We start from the raw sequence: 23,987 nt of genomic DNA, 5'->3' as shown, positions 1-23,987 counted from the left end.
GTTGTTGAGCCTAAGCATTGAGCCTTGCATGGTGCCTGGCACATATCTGTTAGATCAATATTTGTTGAAAGCAGGTGAAGCAATGGACTCTACCTATGAAATTTCATAGTACGTGGTCTCTACACTGATCACAATCCAGAAGCCATCCTGTTTCCAGTGTGTGGTCTTTTCTTTTGCCTCATCAATTTCTCCAATTAATAAGACAAAAAGAAGCCTTGATCCAAAAGGCACAAAGATGTTCGCAGGACAAACTCAAAGATAAATGTTCCTGACTGGGGCCAACTCTTTCTCAAAATGATTCAATGGGCCCTGAACGGAACCTCAAACATATCAGCTAAAACAGTCACTGTCTACCCAAATGATTCACATCACACCGAATGTCAGAGCTCACTGCAACATTGGACGCCACTTACACGTATGGGCTTGAAAATTGGTTTTGCCTACACCCAGACATATAAATCCAGATTTATACAGGCTAGGTACTTTTCCTAAATTTCTCTATCTTTTATAATTACTTCCTAATTCATCACCCACGTGCAAACACGCACACACCATCATCATCACCAGCATCATTATCACCATCATCATCCTCACTTTCACCCATATCCCATCATAAAGTTACTGCTATTATTAAGAAAGTAAAAATGGAGGCAGCTTTTCTTGTTTCTCTGTAGGGTCCATCACTTCTGGTTTCTTTATCCTTCTTGGGGCTCTTGGAATTTCGTAATATAAAGAACCTAAGAATTAGCCTTGTATCTGCTCCTGGGGTATATAGGCATCCCAGTATCTTGGCGCCAGGAATGCAATATTGCCCTCCTTGACGTGAAGCTACATAATCTTACTGAGCAATTAGGGGAGATGTTAAAAGACCACATGATCAACAATGAATCCCAAAATAAGCAATAAAAACATCCTGGGACAAACGAAACTGCTTACACCTCCAGAGAACAGCTGTCCTAAGTGTTCCAACCAGGAGAACAAATGGAGGTGAAGACAGGGCAAATTTGTGGGACAGAATGAAGATTATCTACCGCTCACAGAGATGAACAAAATTCCTCCCTGCAGTGTTTTCTAGTGACCCTTATTAAGGAGCTTTCAACAGTTTAAGAGTAAAAATACTCTTTAACATTACCATTTGTTGACAGAAATAGGAAACACAGCTAAAGTCATCACATCACTGGATGGAGTATTACATTAACTACCTCCTGCTTGTCTGAGGTCACCAGGGCGCCAACTCATTATTCTAACACATGGTAAGTAAAGGGAAAAGCAAGCGTTTATCCTTCTTTTCCTGCACAAATTGCATTTCAGGGCGACCTAAGTTTCTTTTTATAGAAAAATGTCAGCTACTAAGTGGAAAAAACAATAATAGATATTATTTTTAATTGCTATTTTGTCACTCCTATTAAAATAATAGATTGCGACAATTGTTACTGGATACTAAAGCCATTAGGTGAAAAGTTAATGGGAACTTTTTATAATAAAATATACTGCTGATTAATAATACCTGATCAACCCTAACCTCACTAAAGTGGTATAACCAGATAGATAACAGGGGATTTGGGGATAAAGCAAGAAGAAAACAGCACCACCTGAAAAGATGTCTCACCAAAGCAACTGAACCTGAATCCAGCCCAGCCTCTAGAAGGAGCTAGTAGTGTCTAGGAAATACAGGGAAGAGAAGAATGAGTTAAAAGCACCATGAGGAAGCAAGAGATACTACAGAACAATGTCTTGGGTTCTCAATAAACAAATGGCAATTATGACTAACATAAGAAAATATAACTTAATCCAGCAAATGCCAAAAGGTGCTTGATAGCTTTAAATATCCTTTCCTGATTAAAAAAAAAAAAAAACAAAAAAAACAAAACAAAGCAAAACTCAGAGCAGTTTTAGAATTTAATTAGCATAATAAGGAAAACTGGTTAGAAACTAATGCCAGAGTTGATGGTAAAACCCTAGAAGCAGCTCAGTTCAATTCCTAAGTACGACAAGAATGACCACCGTCACTGCCAATATCTAACATTGTCCTGGAAGTTCCAACTGATATTATAGGTTGAAAAAAAAGAATAAGAATTGTAAATACTGAGGAATTATTTTGACTTTATTATTACTTGTAGATGGTCAACCTAGAGAATACAAAAGAATCAAATAAAAACTGATAAAACAATAAATAAAGGGTCTAGCAAAATCGTTTTATAAGACTCAACAGCTTTATTTTGTCTAGCAAAAAGTACACATATATGTACATATGTATGTATATGTGTGTGTGTGTGTATATATATATATATATATATATATGAGTGTGCCTCAAGAATATGTAGCAATTATACAAAATCTATATATCATATCTAATGAAGTAACATAAGTCTTGAATAAAAGACAATATATTATGTTCCTGTATAACGAGATCCAATTTGGGGAAAACACGTTGAAAAAACAATGTTAATTAACCTGAAGTTTTCTAATCTCTTCCATCTCTGAGTAGGTCAGTCTGTGAAAGACTTCATGAGGTTCTTGCTGACCCCACTCTACAAGAGATTGTGGAGGTCGTGGAGGCAGTGAGGTGCTTTTCCTCAGCATCTAGCATGGTCTGTGTGTATGAGTGTTCACAGAATAAAGGTGATCTTGATGAGCAAAAGCTTTAAACGCATAAGAGCAAATTGCATTTTTAGCAATAAGAAAAATGAAGCAAGGCACTTTGCATACCAGGTATTAAAATGTATGATAAAGCTTACAATGTTAAAACAAAGTGTTTTATCCTGTAAGAATTGCTAGTTCGAAAGCAGACCCAAAGAATGACAGATTTTCAGGGGTAGAGATTCGAATGTGACTAGACGAACGAAGAACACTGATGCCGTGAAACGGTGGCTGAATGCATGGTCCTGGCCAAATGCTGGGAAGCTAAGAAAATCTGAGAGAATTTTCCTCTTGGGGCCTTGTTGGGCCAACACCCTCCTCCACACCACCTCTAACGCCCTGTATTTCTCCAGTGGATTAATCACCTGTGGGCCGTGAATTCATCATGGTCTACACATTGGAAAATCTCCCCCCTTTACCTCTCCAATGAGAAGACATTATTGCCATGATCGTAAATGGCAGCCACGTCAAACCATAAGAAAATGGAAAATAAGGAAAATGTGTTCACCAACATAGATCCTGGGAATAAGGCAGATGCCACGAACAAACCCAGAAACACAACACTCTGCAAGGCATCCCACTGAGCACCTCCAGCCAAAGACCCTGTCACTGGAGAATGTTGGTACTTATTCAACTAGAACAAATGGCACGCTTGCATTTATACAAATGTTAGGAATTAAAGGTGTTGCTGACCTAAAAAATAAATACGGCTTAGTGACCTTATGTGGCCCAGATGGCCGATCTGAATGGAAACCAGGATCCCTTCAACAATTTCAAAACAAGTTTACCTCTACAGGACAGGAGGGAATCTGTTACGTTCCTGTATTTGGCCACATTACAGGAAGACTATCTGTAGAAACCACGTTGCCAGTCTAATACAATCAGTCTTGAAATAAGAAGCAGTAAATCATACATACCACAAATACAGAACTTTTTCATCTGAATTCTCTCCTGCTAAAGAGTGAGCTAGTGAAAGAAGTAATTATATCTGTGGCAGAAAGTCAGCTTGCCCAAGAAGCCACAGGAAGCCTCATTCAGGAAGAATATCGAGAGTACTACCAAGCAAAGGAAGAGGCCCGTACATGCTTATGGAAGAGAAGAAGCCTCACTCTCTTGGATGCTTCAAATAACTACAGAATATAAAATACTCTCTTCCTTAAACTGGCTTTGTCTCCTGTGAATGTTTTACCTTCTTTTCAACATTAACATCTAATTTCCTATGTCACCCAGTGTTCTAGTTGATGAGGATTGGGTACATATTTCATGTATGTGTAAAAATGTTTTCTCATAATTAATTAAAGTTGCATTAAGTAAAGTGTAATTAGGTCACATGGCAAAAGATTTTTCAGCAATGAACAGAGAGTGAATGGTTGCTCTGTAAGTCATGCTGTCAAGTCTCTTTCTTATAAACCCGGAGTTAATTGCAGGTTAAAAAAAGAAGTACAGGTTTTCAGCATATGATAACGACGACATTTCAGCTCATCAGAGAAAGAATGGATTGTCTACCAGATGGTATTAGAGAAACTGACTTACCAGTGGGAAAAGCTGAAGTCAGCTCCTTGTAGACTTTGGTCCTTCCCTGGGCTGCACAACCTGTATACACCCGCTTGAGAGGCCTACCGCTTGCATCTGGGTGTAGGACCTACGCTCTGCCAACTACATTTATACCCTAAGAACCCAAATTTGGGGCACCTGGGTGGCTCAGTCAGCTAACCATGGGACTCTTGATTTCTGCTCAGGTCATGATCTCACAGTTCATGGGTTCGAGCCTTATGGTTTCTTCCTACTCGTTCGGGGCTGTGCATGAAGCCTGCTTGGGATTCTCCCTTTCTCTCTCTCTCTCTCTCTCTCTCTCTCTCTCTCTCTCTCCCTTTGTTCTTCCCCTGCTTGTGCGCATGCATCTGTGTGCACATGTGTGCGTGTGCACATACAATCTCTCTCTCTCTCTCTCTCTCTCTCTCAAAAAATAAAAATAAAAAGAATTCCAGTCTGAAGCCTGGGGAGTTGCAACAAGAAAGCACCAGGGCTATGAGGTCCATTCTGGCCCGAGGTCTGCAGGCTCGGGGCCCCACCAATCCAGAGCCAGCTGCACACAGTGGAGCGGGTGTGCTGGTGTGCACACTAGCAGGGAACAGGGCCCCAGCCCAAGCATCTGCTGCAGGGATGGAGGTGCTCACCAGGTCTGGTGGGTGGCCCTGGAGGAAGTGCGGTAAGCCCAGGGGCGCTCAGCAAGCTTCTCCCCTGCCCCATTCATTCTGCGGCCTGCTCTGAGTCCTATACCCTTTCAGTAAGTTGCTTCCTTCTCAACTTAGAAGGAAGTCCTTGGGGAAGTTACAACTAAGAACCCTGATCAATTTGCTCACCTGTTACAGCAGAATACGTTTCAAATCTATTAATAATTTGAATAAGAAAATTATTCTAGGGGTGCCTGGGTGGGTCAGTCAGGTGACTGACTCTTGATTTCGGTCATGATCTCATGGTTCCTGAGTTGAGCCCCATGTCGGTTCTGCACTGAGAGAATGGAGCCTGCTTGGGATTCGCTTTCCCGCTCTCTACACCTCTCTGGCTTGTGAGCTCGCTCTCTCTCAAAAATAAATAAGTAAATAAATAAATAAATAAGAAAAAGAAAGAAAAATATTCTAAAAAGTAGAGGATATATTTTATAAGCCTGAGGACAGAGATGGATTTTTGAGTTGGACATCGCACACATACATATAAAATACATTAAGATACATACATATTAAGGTGTATATATCTTATACCAAAGTCAGGGAAATTTTTTTTTTTTAATTTTTTTTTTTCAACGTTTATTTATTTTTGGGACAGAGAGAGACAGAGCATGAACGGGGGAGGGGCAGAGAGAGAGGGAGACACAGAATCGGAAACAGGCTCCAGGCTCCGAGCCATCAGCCCAGAGCCTGACGCGGGGCTCGAACTCACGGACTGCGAGATCGTGACCTGGCTGAAGTCGGACGCTTAACCGACTGCGCCACCCAGGCGCCCCAGGGAAATTTTTTCTACATAAAAATTTACAACTCCGACATGGTAAACATTATACACTAATGAGACACAACAGTAATATTTTCTAAGTGTAAAGTGCTTAAATATCAGTGACCAAGAAAAGCCCACAAATACCCATAGAAAAACAAGCAATAGACATTAAACATTAATGCACATAAGAGCAGATACAAACAGAAAAATGTAAAAAAGTATTTAATCTCACCAGTTATGATCAACAAACAGTAAAACAATGGCATACTAATTTTTGCACATCACATGTGCAAACATATAAATGAACAGAACGATAGTGACCGTTGTTAACAAGAGTGAGAGGAAACACTGATAGCCAGATGCTGTTGGGTCAGTGTAAACGGGTGAGCATTTTCTATAGGCAAGAGTTAAGCAACGTATATAAAAAATTTGACTTGTTAAATCCTCTGACCCAGCCAAGCTTCGTCAAGATATTTATCCTAAGGATGAAAAAGTTCAGCCAATCTAGCAAAGATCTGGCTTTTAAATGTATAAGTGTTTATTGTAGCATTATTTTTCTTAATATAAGTTGAGAAACATCAATATTACCATCTCCAGCAGACTGGTTCAATTAATGAACTGTGGTGACTCCATAGGAGGGACACTGCTTCTCTCCCATGGCTATCCAGATCTATATTCCGACATGTAAAATACCTATGGTATCCTAAGTAGAGAACTTTTTTCAACACACATATGCCCATAAAAAGAAGCCAATAAATGAGTCATTCTGAAAAACAGTACCTGGAGTAAGAACGTGCACCGTGCTTCTCAGCTGGTTTTAGCACCAGCAGGGGCTCAGCGGGCTGAACTCGGGGCTCCTTTGTCTACTGTCCTCTATCTTCCTGCTCCATTTATATCCTTCCCTCTGCTGACGGTCTCAAGGTTTCAAGGCAATAAATACTCACACAAACATTTTCAGGACTCCTGACCTCAAGCATTATAGCCTGCTAACAACCAAGTTCCTCTTTGGGAATCTGTTCTAGGTGACCCCAGGAAGTGGCAGACAGCCATGCTCCGTGGATGGACAAGGACTTGTACGCATCTACTATCTCTGCCCTCCAGCCATCCGGACAGACTCCATTCCTTTCTCCTCTATTTCCTATTTGATAACGTTCTCTCTGCATTACGGTTAGTGAGAGAGCGTGAGAATTACCCCCATTAACAAAAGAGTATGGGCTTTGCAGAGGACTTGCGTTCAAACCCCAATCCATCCCGGACTACCTGCGGGGCCCACACTCACAAGCACGTTGGTGGCAGCACAGACTGCCGAGCCTCAGAGGGACACCCAGACAGGCAAACAAACACCAACCTCGTGTTACAGGGCCAAGTGCACCCCACCCTTAGCGGGGCCCAACTGGGGCCCCTCCAAGACACAAAGTGTTGAAAAGCTTGTTTGGCTTCTTGCACTGTTGGTATCAGCTACATCCAAACTCATTTAAAGGAATTTTTACTTTCCCAAACAGCGCAAAACATATATGTGCCTAAATTAAAATAGATACTTGCTGGATGTTTCTGTTGCAAATTTCTAACTTTTCTTATTGTCATGATAGCTGTCCCCTGCATTGCTGGTGCCCCGAGGAAGGTTTTGTCTGTAGTTGGGTAATGTAGCTTATATTTGAGCTGTTTACTTAGCATTTTCGGCACAATCATTGTCCCCTTAGTTCGTCATCATAGCAGGGTCCTGGATAAGGGAAGGTCTCCTGCCTTGGCCACACAATACACCACAGTTTCTGGAATTGGAACCGGGAACAGAAATAGTCTAATGTGGATGGGACTGCACCTCTCAGGCTCCCTGGATGTCTCCAACATACACCTTATCGATAGCCTTCCATTTCACTTTCCAGTGTCTTAGTTTGGATGATAAACTCTATGTTCATCCGGAAAGCCACCCTAGTTGGCTGTGGGTTTAAAGTCTCATGTCCCGGATCGCTTCAGTCTTGGACAAGCTGGTTACCATTGACCCAGCAGTGACCAAGACCACCGAGTGCAAGAGCTCCCAGGTCCTGGGGCTGGGTCTAGCCCACCGTCGCTCCTGGTCAGCTCACTTGGGAAGCTGTGTTGTCTTTTCTACTCAGCCCTCAATCAGGATTACCCCTACCCATCAGAAAGCTTCTGACCCTGCTGACTCTCAAAGAGGCAGGGCTAGAGTCACCATCCACTTCTTCCTGGACCATGTGGCCTCTTTGAAAGGTTGAAAACCCTGTCCCCGAGGCCACCAGGTTCTGTGAAGGGCAGGCTAGGTAAGCCAGACGGACAGTCCTTCCATTCTTTTACCTCAGAGCAATGGGAACCTCCCCGCTTTATGCATACCCACTCTAAGGAGGTAAGCAGTGATCCTTCTGGAAGCAAAATGATGTCCTGGGGTGGCCCTCTCTTTCATCCTCTAGATAAAGAAGAAGCCATCTCCTTTTTCAAAATGAGCAGATGAACCAGTATATAAATAAATACTTCACATTCCTTCTAAATTGATGCCACTCTGTATGTCAAATTGTGCCTCTTGTTTATTTTTTTTCAGCTTTGTGTCTGTCTCTGGACCTCCCAGCTTGAAGACTACCTGGTTCACTGTTGTGTCCAAGGTGCCCAGCCCTCCTGGTTTGTCCAGGACCAAGCTGTTTCCCAGGACACCAGACTTCCAGTGCTAAGACCAGAACAGTCTCAGGCAAAGCTGGGTATTCATTCAGCCTAGCTGTATCCCCGGTCTGAGGGCAACACCTAGCATGTAGCATGTGTTCAACAAACAACAATCATCACTGTAATCAGATCAACTCTTACGCTGCAAGTTTGTTTTCAGAATTTAAAGAGGGAAGAAAAGTGCCAAGATGGCAATCAGGACCTTGATATTATGAGTGTCCTCCCCATCGGGCTCTCATTCTGACCTGGGAGGAGACAGGATGCTGCGGTTTACCACATGTGCCAGCTCATGTCCTGGTCAAGCAGCACCACAGTCTTCTTCCATATCACCCCTTCTCTTTCAGGGGCCCGGAACACCAGGCCTGCATCTACCAGACCCATGCCAACAGGATTCCAAGTTCAATTTTTCCAATGAAAGGCACTTGCATGAGATCTGGAAATCAAAAGAGAAGTAGGATTTGATATCTACCCACCGACGTCGCACTGTCTCTAAATTTATGTTTATTGTTATCCTCCGGCAGTGGTGGGCAGGTGTGAGGGCTTTGTAGGCGGGAGGTGTGAAGCAGCCTCCCTGCCAGAGTCTGTCTGGAAGTCTGACAGGTCTGTGCCGGAGGCAGCCGTGAATGGGCCAGCAGAGCCCCAGCTCCGTCTTCACAGGCAGCAACACCACACCTCTGCCCTCTTCCCTAGTCTCGCCTCCTCCCACTCCCCTCTCTGCCTTCCTCTTCCACTTTAAGGAGCCTGGGATTGTACTGAGACTACCTGTACAGTTCAGAACAATCTCCCTAACTCAGAGTCCTTGACTTTAATCATATCTGCCAAGTCCCTTTTGCCATGAAAAAACAAAACAAAACAAAACAAAACATACTCACAGGTTCCAGGGATTAGGACAGGGACATCTTTGAGGACTCATTATTCTGTTGACCACAACAGCCAAATACAAATTAACTGATTTTCTTTTTTCTTCCCCAAAGCAGTGACTCTGGTTTATTCCAAGCCTTAGTATTTGGCACAGAAAATAAACAGTATTATCTCAGAAAATTCACTCATGGTGTTGAGTGCTGTGATATCCTGAGGGCTAATGGAAAAGATGATTTTGGGGGAAAGAATGAAAAAACAGATATAGAAATAAGGGAAATTTTAAATTAAAGCTAAGCAATACACAAATGCATACACACACATTTAATTTACTAACTAAAATATTAATTCGTTAAAAATATTTCCTGTTCAAATGTTTTTAGACTTGCTACCTTCTGGTAATGGTATTCTAGGCTCTTTGGTTCCCAAAGGTTAGGATCCAAAGGCACTATACCAAAAAATGAGAAATAAAATGAAAACAAATTTGGGCTATATTCTAACTCAGAGTCAAGTCCATAATTATGTGTACAGTGTGTTAAATCTTATACATTTGGCTTATTTTAAGTCATTTTACCAAGCTGCCCATTTGCTTAACTCTCTGCTATTGCAACCACATTTTCCTATTCTTCCATTCTTTAGGTTATGCTTATTGATTTCTCTAAGGACCTTTTCAATTCTTCCTTCTTGCATTGTTTTTCTCCTTCATTTTGTGCACCCGCATGCCTTTCTCTCTCTTAATTTCCTCTGAGGAGCCATTCTACCACTTCCGTGCCCTAAATAAAAAGCTGAGATGTTCTCAAAGTCCAAAGTTGCATCATGGACATAATTCTCCTTGTAGTGTAACTGTGTAATCAGATCGCTCCTAACAACATTGACCAGATATCAGATTTTTGCATAAACAGACTGCAACGCTTTATTTTCCTGTACGTGTTAAAACAAATATTAAAAATATCTATTATTTTTTAACTAGAATGCCAAAATCATCTGGCTTACCCATTAATATTTATTTTTTTAATATGAAATTTATTGTCAAATTGGTTTCCATACAACACCCAGTGCTCATACCCATTAATATTTAAAACATACTTAATGCCCGGCAGCTACAGAATGCACTTCCCTATCACCAAGGCTCAGCCTTGATGTCACCTTTGAGTCTTCTTTTTTAACCCCTCATATTCAGTCACCAAATAATGAACAGTCCAAGAAAATATTTTTAAATTTTAAATATTCTCACCATGCTGGTCCTCAAAGCATCCAATGTGGGACCACGGACTCACCCGCCCCTAACTCACCTGACAGCTGCCCTTGAGCCTACCTTCCTAACAACAACTTTGTGAGTAATGGTGCTTTTCTGATCATCTCACTTAATCCTCCAACTACAAACATCACAGGTAACAACTATTGGATGGTGACGATGTCCCTGCTACTTCTCTAACACTTTACATGTTTCATTATTAAACCTTTCTAAAATCCTCAATAGGAATTGTTACTATTCTCATATTGTATTTGAGAAAACTGAGGCACAAAGTGGGCAAGTAACTGGTCCAATGGTTCCTGTTCCTTCTAGGTGAGCAAACCAGGATTTGAACCAAGATCCTTGACTATAGAGCCCACGGTCTTCACCTCCACATCTCAGTGTCCACCCCAACGCTCCCCCCAACCAGGTAGAACTCCGATTATTTCCCCCCTCAACAGATAATGAACTGATCCTTCAGCTGCTAGGAAACCTGCCTAAAATTCCATGTGTAAGAGCCACCACAGCATACTGACTTTCTTCCCCAGGTCAGAAACTTTCATTGGAAAAATTATTTCCTATGGCAATGTTTCCCAAAGTGCATCCTCCAATTATCACAGACATTACAGAAAATGTGGATTTTGTGGATAAACTGGATTGGGAAACTTTACACACTTTATTCCCCTTTTTGAAATACAGAAATCACTCAATGCAGCATAGTAAAGGCTTTGACAAGTCCAAAAATAAAGAAGCCTATTAAATTTAGCTTAACCTAGTTTCTTAAACCAGTATGGACCATGAAATTATGTCTCCTCTATTACCATATGTCACAGAACATACTTTGGAAAATGCTATGCACTAGACTCAAATCTAAACACCCTGGCTTTCATTTATGAGACTTGGCTAAGTCTTCCATAGTCTACTCCCTTATTTGTCCAAAGTTGCTTCTTATTTGAAAATCAAATCCATATAGCTCAATGTATCAACAAGTTAAAGGAGGAAAATCATGTGATCATATTGATTGACACAGAAAAAGCATGTGACAAAATTTAACACCCACTCACAATAAAAGTCCTTAGCAAGCTAGGAATAAAAGGAAATAGGGCACCTCGGTGGATCAGTTGGTTGAGCATCCAACTTCGGCTCACGTCACGATCTCACAGTTTGTGGGTTCAAGCCCTGCATCAGGCTCTCTGCTGACAACTCAGAGCCTGGAGCCTGCTTCAGATTCTGTGTCTCCCTCTCTCTCTAACTCTCCCCTGCTCGCTCTCTCTCTCTCTCTCTCTCTCAAAAGTAAATAAACATTAAAAAATTAAAAAAGAAGGAATAAAGGGAAATTACCTCAGTAATAAAGATCATCTGCAAAAACCTGTAGCTAGAAGAACTGAATGTTTTCCCCTAAACTTGGGGAAAATCTGAGGAAGTCTGCTCCCCATGCTGCTAGACAGCATAATACTAGATGTTCTAACCACTGCAACACGGCAAGAGAAAAAAATCAGAGGCATAGAGATTAGAAAGGAAGAAATAAAACTATTGCTAACTGCAGATGACATGATTGTCTATGTAGCAAACCCCCCAAAACCTACCAATTTTTCTAGAATAAGTGAGTTCAGCAAGCTTGCAATAAATAAGACCAACACTTTAAAACTAACAGCACTTCCATATGCTAACAATAAAATAGGGAACCCAAAATTTAGAACATCATGTCATTTATGATCAGTCCAAATAAAACAAGAGACCTAGGTAGCTGATACATCCCTGTCATGGAACATTACTCAGCAATAAAAAGGATCAAACTACATAAATGACAATTTAAAACTTGGGTGAAAGGGCGCCTGGGTGGCTCAGTTGGTTGAGCGTCCGACTTTGGCTCGGGTCACGATCTCGCGGTTGACGAGTTTGAGCCCTGCATTGGGGTCTGTGCTGACAGTTCAGAGCCTGGAGCCTGCTTTGGATTCTGTGTCTCCCTCTCTCTCTCTCTGCCTCTCCCTCACTCATGCTCTGTCTCAGAAATAAACATTAAAAAAAAAAAAAAAAACTTGGGTGAATTTTCAGGGAATCATTCTGAGTAAAAAAAAAATATCCAATCCCAAAAGTTACATAATGAACATATTCCATTTATATAACATTCTTGAAATGACAAAATATAAGAAATTCAGAAACTTTAAAATAGGTTAGAGGTTGCCAGGGGTTAAAAATAGGAAGCAATGTGGGAGAAAGTGGCTCTGTAGGTTGTAACAGGCAATGGGAAGGTTCCTCATCACGTCGAACTGTGTAGTATGTTGACCGTCATGGTAGGTATGAAAACCCACATAGATGATAAAGTTGTGTAGAACCTAATGCAATATTCTTGCATTAATATATACTTACGCATCTTATACAGCTTAGTACAATAGAATGATACACATGTGCACTCCCACACAAATGAGTACCAGTAAAACTGGGAAAAGCTGAATGATGTAGTAAATTATACCAATGTCAATATCCTGGTTATGTTACTGTACTATATGGTGTAAGATGTTACCATGGGGGGAAACTGGGTCAAGAATATATGAATTTCTCTGTACTATCTTTTTTTTTTTGAAAATTTATTTATTTATTTTGAGACAGAGAGAATATCCCAAGCAGGCTCTGTGCTGTCAGCGCACAGCCCAATGTGGGGCTGAACTCACCAACCCCTGAGATCATGACCTGAGCTGAAACCAAGAGTCGGACGCTTAATCCACTGAGCCACCCAGGCACCCCTCTGTATAATTTCTTACAACTGCATTTGAATCTACAATTTCTCAACAAAAATTTCAATTAAAACAAAAAAGAGAAGGCGGTAACATACCATAACTTTCAGTTCTTTGGTTCTCTGCTGCCAGGCATCTCCTGCCTACCAAGAGTCAGAACGGGGGCCTCGCTCACCTTTCAGTCGCCATTGAGAAGGGTATTTAACTAAGGCTTTTGAGAGTTCTAATTCCTGCAATGCCTGTTATTCTGCCACAGAAAAGAGACTATGATATAAAGTAGCAAAGCATTTACTAAACATTGCCATACCATCTTCTCCACAACCTTAAGAAAAGCTGGAAAATTGCCTAGGCTGCATCCAGGAGGTTAGGTGATGCCTGCTTAGATCATGTGAAGCAAACGCCATCCCAGCTGTAGAACAGCGGTCAGGGTCTAGTCGTCTCCCCTCACTGGCCAGGGTCTGAGGTCTGACTTCAGTCTTACCCAATCTCATTCTACAGATATGCTCTGCTTGGCAAAGTTACACTTGTTACATGCTGGGGGAGTCCTGCTTCTCGAACCAAATTTAAAAAGCATGTAACGGGGCGCCTGGGTGGCTCAGTCGGTTAAACATCTGACTTCGGCTCAGGTCATGATCTCATGGTCTGTCAGTTTGAGCCCCGCGTCGGGTTCTGTGATGACAGCTCAGAGCCTGGAGCCTGTTTCGGATTCTGTGTCTCCCTCTCTCTCTGACCCTCCCCTGTTCATGCTCTGTCTCTCTCTGTCTCAAAAATAAACGTTAAAAAAATTTTTTTAAAAGCATGTAATGGAATATTATTCCAAAATTCTGGTTTTTAGGGTAGAGGACAACACGCTTAAGCATTTATGTTTGCTCCTTCCTTCACGTGAGCGATTTTGGGGAAATGCAAATATAAAACTACTCTGATTCATTGTTGACCCCATTAAAGAAAGGATTCTAGAAATAATCTCCTCTATGGATTTGCTCCTTGTACTCTAAGAATTCTTTCTTCTCCTACTGTGTTAGCATTACCATTGATGCTACTTTTCTACTTCAGGAGTTTTCCTACTCCCCTTTGACACATCTTACAACACTGTTCTTTATGTTAGGGATATTTGTTAACAAAATGTACCATGCACAACCAATGAGATGAGGTGTTAGCTTGTAATACTTTATCTGTTCGGAATTTAAAGTTTTAGATTTGGGGGGCACATGGGTGGCTCAGCCGATTAAACATCAGACTTCAGCTCAGGTCATGATCTCATGGTGTATGAATTTGAACCCCACCTTAGACTCTGTGCTGTCAGCGTGGAGCCTTCTTCGGATCCTCTGTCTCCCTCTCTCTCTTTCCCTCCCCCACTCACACTCTTTACCTCTCAAAAATAAACAAACATTAAAGAAATTTAAGTTTTAGATTTAGAGAGTGTCATTTATCAATTCATTGCACAAGTACTTATTTATTACATACACACTTGAAATATTATGCAGTCACTAAAACAGTATTAACGGTGGATAACAACATAAAAGTTTAAATATATTCATAGAAAGACTGGGAAGAAGCACACCGAATTGTCTTTAGTTGGAAGAACACGAGTGGTATTTTCTTTTTTCTCTATAACAAGTATGCTTTCATTTGATAAAAGATACGTTTTTAAAAAATGAATCTGGGGGCACCTGGGTGGCTCAGTCAGTTAAGCAGCCAACTTAAGCTCAGGTCATGATCTCACAGTTTGTGGGTTCGTGGGTTTGAGCCCCGCGTCAGGCTTTGTGCTGACAGCTCAGAGCCTGGAGTCTGCTTCAGATTCCGTGTCTCCCTCTCTCTCTGCCCCTCCCCCACTCACACTCCGTCTCTCTCAAAAATAAGTAAACATTAAAAAAAAATGAATCTGACATTTTTCCTGCCTCTAGAGAATTACTTTGTTGGGGGATTAAGCAAATCAAAATGATACCAAGATGGTGATTACATCTGGGTTGGCCCTAAAAGGCAATCTTTATATTTATATTCATGAATCTCTTTATTTTACACATTTCATAGAAAAATGTGTTATTTTTACAATCAGACAAGAAAGTTTTCAATGAAAAAGGAAGTGGATAATTATTTATTGTATGGATTGAGAAGTGCCCACGCCAAATCTTGTACAGCCTACTCTGTAGCATGATTCATGAAAATACAAACTCTTCAATAAGTACTGATTGACCTGATCAGGTTCTGAATGAAGGTAGGCGAGCATTAAACATATGTGAATGTACTTGACTCTTAGCAAGATAGAGTCATTGCTAAAGTCAATTTCAGGGAGATAACGATGTGTATAATTCAAAGCAGTTCATTTAGACCATGTGACTCTGAATACAGGTCCCACACAGAGCAGACACTCTTATCTGAGTTTGTGTTTTGCAAACGGCATAGAGGCCCTTCACAATTTGTCTATAATAGATCTTTATGGGTTCCCAGAGTACACATTCCAGTCACATTCAAGGCAGAGCATTTCAAGCTGTTCTCCAAATGATTCTCTTTCAACATTAAAATGGGCAACCCCTCTAGTCTTGTGAACTCCTACTTATTTCCTTCCTGATGAGGACAGACACAGAGGATGGAGGTGTCGGAACAGTCTTGCAGCTGCAGAAGAACTCAGGGAGGCTGGGACAAGATAGACCACAGCCTAGCAGCCCCTCCTACAGCACTGATGGGGAAATAGGCCTCCCCTACATTCCCAGGGTGGATGCCATAGGGGGAAGGGTAAGGCAATGCCCCAACAAAGGAATTTGGAAGGAGCTAACTACATATGCATTTACCCTTTGACCCAGTAATTATACTTCTAGAAATCTACTCTGAACATATACCTCTACAAGTACAAATCAACATAGGAACAGATTTGTAATCGTGGTGGTATTATTTGTAACAGCAAAACATTGCAATTAACTTAGCACTTATCCATGAGACACTGAGTGAATACACTATGGTACATCCATACATCCATATAATGGAGTACTAAAAAGAATGAAGAATATCCCTCTGAACTCATATAGTGACTTCCAGGACATATTTTATTTTATTATTTTATTTTAAAGTTTATTTATTGAGAGAGAGAGAGAGAGAGAGAGCATGAGGGGCAGAGAGAGAGAACCCCAATCAGGGTCTGCACTGTCAGTGCAGAGCTTAACGTGGGGTGTGAACTCACAAACCATGAGATCATGACCTGAACAGAAATCAAGAGTCAGACACTTAACTGATTAAGCCACCCAGTCACTCTCAGGATGTATTTAAATGAAAAAAGTATAAAAGAGTATGTACAACATACTGCCCTTTCTGTTAAGAGAGAAGGGATAATTTAAATATACATATGTATGTATATAAAATATATATGTATATATATTTCCTTTTTTGCAGAAATAGGAGAGATAAATTGTAAACCAATGACAATATGTATATGTGGAATTGGTAAGAAAGTGGGTGGGGGTGTATGGAGAGGAAGGAAACTTCTTTGAGTCTACGTACTTCTTTGACTTTGACTTTTGAGTTGTGTGTATTTTTACATATTCAAAGGAAAAAATTAAAAGGATGAAAAATATCAAAAACTACTACAAACAAAAAAATTAACCTAAGTGTACATTAAATATATAACCTGACTGTAAACTTTGGTACTAGGGCTATTATTATAAACCCCAAAATAATTGCAAAAAAAAAAATCGAACTTCATAGTAAAGTAGGATCAATTTATTGTTGGTCATGGCACTCACATTATTCTGAAACTTTGTTCAAGTTGTAAGACAGAGGAAGTAAGTAGACATATTTACTCTGATGTTGTAGGGAACCAGGGTTCTCACGATGAGGAAGAGAAATACAAATCAGGAATGGGGAAAGGAGAAGAACTCTGTGTTCCTAAGCTAATAGTAAAGTTATCAGTGTAAACTCATGAACTTAAAATATATGTTCCCTAAATGCAAACTGGTGCAGCCACTCTGGAGAATAGTATGGAGTTTCCTCCAAAAACTAAAAATAGAACCACCCTAAAATCCAGCAATTGCACTACTAGGTATTTACCCAAAGGATACAAAAATATAGATTCAAAAGGGTACATGCAACCCGATGTTTACAGCAGCATAATCAACATTATCAACAATAGCCAAACTATGGAGAGAGCCAAATGTCCACTGACTGATGAATGGATAAAGAAGGTGTATACACACACACACACACACACACACACACACACACACACAGAGGAACATTACTCAGCCATCAAAAAGAATGAAATCTTACCATTGCTATGACGTGGATGTAGCTAGAATGTATTATGCTAAGCAAAATAAGTCAATCAGAGAAAGACAAACACCATACGATTTCACTCATATGTAAAATTTAAGAAACAAAACAGATCAACATATGGGGGGGGGATGAGAGAGGGAAACAAACCACAAGAGACCTTTAACAATAGAGAACAATCTGAGGGTTGATGGAGGGAGGTGGGAGGGGGGGTGGGCAAGATGAGCCATGGGGATTAAGGAGGGCACTTATGGAGCACCTGGGTGGCTCAGTCAGTTAAGCTTCAGACTGGGTTATGGCTCAGGTCATGATCTCACGACTTGTGAGTTTGAGCCCGGGATCAGGCTCTGTGCTGACAGCTCAGAGCCTACTTGGGATTCTCTCCCTCTCTCTGCCTTTCCCCCACTCTCACACTCTCTCTCTCTCTCTCTTTCTCTCTTCAAATAAATAAATAAACTTTTTTTTTTTTTTTCAAAAAGGAGGACAGGTGTTGTGATGAGCACTGGGTGTTGTATGTAAGGGATGAATCACTGAATTCTACTCTTGAAACCAATATTGGAGTGTATGTTAACTAAAATTTAAATAAAAAGTAAAAAGGTACGGTAAAATAAATGAAATGAAATGAAAAAATATAAAATAAAATAAAATAAAAGTAAAATAAAATAAAGTAAAATAAAATAAAATAAAATAAAATAAAATAAAATAAAATAAAATAAAATAAAATAAAAATGTTCCCTGGCTCTGTCCACTGAAAGGGTCTGGAGGCAGTGACAGGCCAACAGCTGTGCATAAACCTATCCACCCCCATGACTTGTTTCTAGATCTCGTTCCCTATAAAGAAACCAGGGCTCCTCAAGAAACTGCTGAGAGCAGCCTGGGACACAGACATACAAGGCCACGCTGGAGTCCTCTCCAGGCGCAGACGAAACCGAGTATCTGCACAAACCACAACAATCGCAAACGCTTCTTCCAGGTAACACAAGCGGCTGCGGCTTCTGCACCAACTCAGCTTCTCTCCACCGTCCCTCCTCCTGTCACGAAGTCCCCAGCACCCCATCCAGGGCAAAGGCCCACTCCACGGACACAGCCCTGTCTCCTGACACAAGCTAAACTCCCACAGCCAGGCCCTGTTAACACCTGTGCCTGCAGGGCCCCCCCTACCCCGGTCACCACGGTGTCTGTGGCCTCCCTGCTGCACTGGAGGCTGTGCTTCTCTCCCCTGGAAGGGCTCTCAGCACCTCCCGCCCACCCACGGGACATAAAGCCACCCACGGGACATACGTGGGCAAGCACCTTTGTCGATGATGGAACGCATCTCTAAACCTTTTCCCGTAATTACACACTACGGCCAGAAAGGCATTTCAGAAACTTCCTCTACCCTATGCCTCCTCCCCTGGCTTTGCTGGTCCCCAGAAACAATCATTCTCAAATCTTCTGGCTGTTTTTCTTAAGCCATATTCCTAAATAATATGCCTGTTCTGTTACTTCTGGATTCACCTATTTCAAACATTATCTCTTACCTTTCTACAGCATGCTGTCTGTCTTGTACACGTGAAGGAAAAAAAAAATTATTCAAACTCAGAGGCAAACAAAATGACAACTGCTTGAGTTGTTTTGAAATGCTAAAGCATTTTCTCATCAATCTGTATGACCCTCCTCTGACACTCCTGGGGAATGTAACTTTACATTGTTCACAAAATACTCGATCAGCAATCCACAGCTGATGCTGTTTTCCTTCACACACGTCCATCCATATTCACTTCCTCCTCCCGTCTTCCCAACATACGATAATAATGAGTTTTTAAAAATTGGTCATCGGTATTGACATCATTATGACAAGGAAAATGCTGATCATTCCTTTCTTGAACAATGTCTTTCACCAAGTGCCACCCTATCCTTTCTCAAATGTGGAAAATCCTCTTTTCTGGACCACTGCACCCTCCCTGTGAAGCATCATGCTCTTGAGTCCTCCTGAAAACATTCCAACGTGGTTCTGCAGTCATGTCCCACCACTGCGATGCGAGGAGCCTCTGCTGATGAGCAGGGATCATGGTGGTACCCACACAGCCTACCACAGATTCTCTGCAGACTGACCGAAGGCAGCCAGAGTCTCAGTCTGGTTGAAATGTTCATCTCACACACTCATCTGTGTTCAGTGGATCAGTCGAAGAGAAGCTGAATTTAAATGATCCAGCCTCACTGTTTACGCAAGTCTGGCATTAGAGATGACATGAATTCCTTCCTCCGTGCATTATCACTGAACGAAAGAAAAGGGATTACACCATTTTTTATGAGAGCTAGGTGGATACAGTTTGGTCCTCATTTTGGAGAGCTTGAAATACTTAGCATCATTATATATTTGATTATATAACCAGGTACTGAGGCACCTTTTACTTTAGTGACCCACAGAATGAGGTTGGGTTAGCTTTCTGAATCTAACGATCTGAGGTCCTTGAAGAAGTGGACGTAGAGAGTGAAGAAGGGCCCATTCTGGAGAGTGTTCTGGGAGCTAGCTGTTATGAAACACACTCAGTGATGCAGCAATTTTGACAAGGTCGGTGGATATGAGAGCACAAAATTGTTGTCTCCTGAAGATGTGGAAACATTTTAGAAGAGGAAACAAACATGAACTTCTAGAAGCATATTTTATTCCTTTTCCAAGTCCATCTTTTTTTCTGTTCATTATTTTTCAATTTGCATAACTTCTGTAAAATAATCTGTGGGCAAGATGACCTAACAACTCTGTAAATTCCATTTAGCGATTCTCTGCGGTTTCTGCACATCCTGCTGTGACTATTTGTCAGTGACTGAGGCTGTCAACTTTAGCAAACCAGTTACAGGATGGCATGGAATCTGGAGGAATAACGCATCTGGGAGAGGCGGCTACTTAGCTTTAAAAGGATGTGAGGGATGCCTGGGTGGCTCAGTCTGTTAAATGTCCGGCTCTTGATTTCCGCTCAGATCATGGTCTCATGGTGTGTGGGATCAAGCCCCATGTTGGGATCCACACTGACAGCTCAGATCCTGCTTGGGATTCTCTCTCCCTCTCTCCCTGCTCTCCCCCCTTCCCCATCAATAAATAAATAAGCTTAAAAAAATAAAAAGGATGTGAGAAATCAGGCCTTGATGGAGGCAAATGGATGGCAGGAAGCAACAGTAGGAATGAGAGCCCCAGTTTACAAGTTGACCTGGGTCTTCCCACTAGAGGTAATAAGTGAAGTCAGAGGAGGTGATATGACATCTTGGGGAAAGTACACAGAGGAAAAAGGACTGAAGAATGTTTATGCCAAAACTAAACCAGATATAACACCAAATCAAAATGCAAACCCCAAATTCTAAAGGGTCCTTGAAAGTTCAGAAGACAGATCTTAAGGTGGGTTCAAATTCTCAGAAATGAGAAGTAGCTCCTCAGTGAGCGGAAGTAAAAGTGAAACCCTTGCCACGAATGTTTTCTGTCATTCTAGAATGGTATCCAGGTGAGAAATATTTATTCTTCATTCTTCTCTATAAAGTACCAACAAGATATGCTAAAAAAAAAAAAAAAAAAAAAAAAGATCCGAGACTGAAGAATAAACATTTAGCCATCCTAAAATGCTACAATATACGAAGTCTCCATGAAACACACACACATACACATACCAAATTCAAATATATGAAATGTCTCACCCAATAAATCAAGCAGAAGGAAGGAAATTAGTGACTGTTGTCTGAGTACTTGAGATCTACAGTTCTCTGAATATGGAATAGAAACGGATAGCCATTTTCTGTTTAATTCAATAGTCACATTAATTTGATCTGTGCTCTTATCGCTCTACTCAGAGGGGAGACAGACCTTTAGCTTTCACTGGGGCCATAGAACGATAGATAACACACGACTCAAACTTCTCAGAGAGTGAGGTTGTGATAGAATGGCCCCCAACGGTAAAACGAGTTCAAGGATCCCTGCATAATCGGAAATAGCCTACTTGTGGGAGCCAGTGGACATTCAATCTGGGGTGGGTGTCATGGCCCAGGGCAAGATGATGGGGTCCAGGTAAGGGCATCTGCGTGTGGCCCTGGAGCCTGAGTCACGTGGCGGAGATTGTGCACAAGAGCATGGCCTGGTCCAGCACAGGGCATCAGAGTCCAAGCATGGTGGAGCCTGAACGGTGCTAAGTGATCCATTTGAAGGTGTATGTGGCTTGGTGTCAATCCTTCTGTCTCTAGGCATCTTCTCTGAACTCGTATATGTATACGTATACGTGTGTGTACACATATATGTGTATGTGTATGTGTATGTATATGTATATATTCGCATGATGTGTGTGTGTGTGTGTGTGTGTGTGTGTGTGTATGTTGTGTGAGGGAAGGTCCACTTTCTCCTACTCTAGAGGGTCCTGGGGTTCAAATCCACAAAATCCCAAGTCCCAAGTCCATCCAGGCCAAACCTCTTTCTTGTCTACTCCTCCTCTTTGAGATTTAGGTACTTTTCTATCTCCTGTGGCTTTGTCTGAATATAAGTTCAAATAGTACTACTTTCTAATTTCAGAAATAACCCAAATGCAATGGTGAGCTGAGCTAGCTTTAAGATCCCTGCTGGAGTCAACATTAACTACCCAGTAAGTGCCATTTTCAGCATTAGAGGTCGAGAGCCAGGTAAAGTTCAGCACTTCTTCCACTGGATCCTCAGAGCCCACAGCTGTTGTATTTGCCGTATCAACTGGCAATTCCTGTGTGTATGTGTCTGTGCCCTGAGGGCTGTGAGCTGCTTCACCGGGAGCTCCGTGTTTCACACCTGGATGGCCCAGGCCCAGAACATAGTAAGTTGTCCCATGCATGTGTGTTGCACCGATAAACACCTAAGCCTGCGAAAATGCACAGCAGCCCAGTGCGCGGCAATTTTTTTTATTGACATTCGAGGCAATGGTGCTCAGGATTCCAGGTATGCTCCAAGAACAAGGGAATCTGAGAGGTTCTTTTTCAATTATGACAGCAGGTCAAAGGCTTTTTATTTTTTATTTTTTCAATTAAAAACATGTTGGCAGTGGGAACCTTTTTTTTTTTAGAAGCACACAATTTCCATCTTTCTTCTTCTACCAAACTATTTCTCAGTTTGTTTTCAAGCTTTACATTAAATAATGCTTTTCTCCTGTGCTACTCAGGAGACTGAAATGAAACTGGCCTTCAACTGAATAGTATATCAGAGACTTGCAAACCATATGAACATGTATTACCAAGTTTCATTCTGTGCATTTGTAACATGTGAACTTTAAAACTCACCACACGACATTATACAGTTTAAAAGGTAAACTAAAAGAACAGATTGCACAGAGTCATTGAAATAAAATGTTCCCAGTGACTAGTGACTACGTTTGCAGTTTATAGTTCAAAACGAAAAGAGAAACCTCCACTCTCAGGGCACATATCAAATATCAAATCTCACCCCAAACCCCTGGCCAGTCCCTGTGGACAAGGGGAAGGGTGCATGATCAGCAAAGTTTGGGTCATGTCCGTCATAGACACTAGAATAAATATGATTTCAACACATGGTGACGGGAAAACTAGATAACCACGTGCAAAAGAATTAAGTTGGTCTCCTACTTTGTACCACTCGCAAAAACTAACTCAAAATGGATTAAAGACTTAAATGTAAGAGCTGAAACCATAAAGCTCTTAGATAAAGCTCCTTAACCTTGGTCCTGGCAATTTTTTGGAAATGACATCACAAGTACAAGCAACAAAAGCAAAATTCAGTAAGTGGGACTGCATCCAAGTAAAAAGCTTCTGCACAGTAAAATAAACAAACATCAGCAAGATGAAAACACACCTTACCTACTAGGAGAAAATATTTGTAAACATATACCTGATAAGGGGTCTATATCCAAAACATCCAAGGAGCTCATACAACTCAATAGCAAACACACTGATTATAAAATGGGCAGAGGACATGAATAGATATTTTCCTTAAGAAGACATACAAATGGCCAACAATTACATGAAAAGATGCTCAACATCACTTATCACCAGAAAAATACAAATCAAAACCACAATGAGACATCACCTCACACCTCTTAGAACAGCACTATGAGACAACATGGATGAACTTGAGAACACTGTTCTAAGGAAAATAAGCCCGTCACAGAACAAATACTGCATGATTCGCGTAACTGAAGTATCTAGAATAGTCAAACACACAGAAGCAGAAAGCAAAATGGTGGCTTCCAGGGTCTGGGGGGAAGAGGTCAACGGGGAGTTGCTGTCTAATGGTAATGAAATTTCAAGATGAAATGGTTCTGGAGATCTGCTGTACAACATGGAGCTTATATTTAACAAAACTGTATTTTACATTTAAAAATTTGTTAGATCTCATATTATGTGCTTTTTTTTACCACAACTGAAAAAAAATGCTACTACTCAGACCCATCCAGATTGCTGGATATTATTGTTCATTCACTTCCACTGCTGCATAACAGTCCATTGTGTAAATGGAATTTTGTGAACTGTTTATTCATTGACTGTCCCGTTGATGGACTCTGGAAGGTCTCCAGGTTTTTATTATTGTAAAGAACACTGCTATTAACACTTTTTACACATCTCTTAATGTCCATATTCAAGACTAT

At 41.2% G+C, this 23,987-nt stretch overlaps 1 protein-coding gene across 4 annotated transcripts in view; it reads right to left on the bottom strand.

Annotated features, from left to right (window-relative positions):
- Window positions 1–6,660, bottom strand: part of CD226 (CD226 molecule) — an 86,951-nt gene extending 80,291 nt beyond the window's left edge. For 3 of the 4 annotated variants that reach the window (XM_030336598.1, XM_030336600.1, XM_030336599.1), the window contains exon 1: window positions 6,412–6,660. The gene's annotated coding sequence lies outside the window, so the exon portion shown is untranslated. The remainder of the gene's footprint in view (window positions 1–6,411) is intronic. The other variant, XM_030336601.1, reaches the window with a different exon arrangement.
- Between the last annotated feature and the right edge of the window lie 17,327 nt (window positions 6,661–23,987).

Source organism: Lynx canadensis, chromosome D3, assembly GCF_007474595.2.
Source record: "Lynx canadensis isolate LIC74 chromosome D3, mLynCan4.pri.v2, whole genome shotgun sequence".
In the NCBI taxonomy this organism is placed as follows: Eukaryota; Metazoa; Chordata; class Mammalia; order Carnivora; family Felidae; genus Lynx; species Lynx canadensis.
Note: the sequence above shows the minus strand (reverse complement) of the source record. Positions and strands in the feature narration are given on the sequence as shown.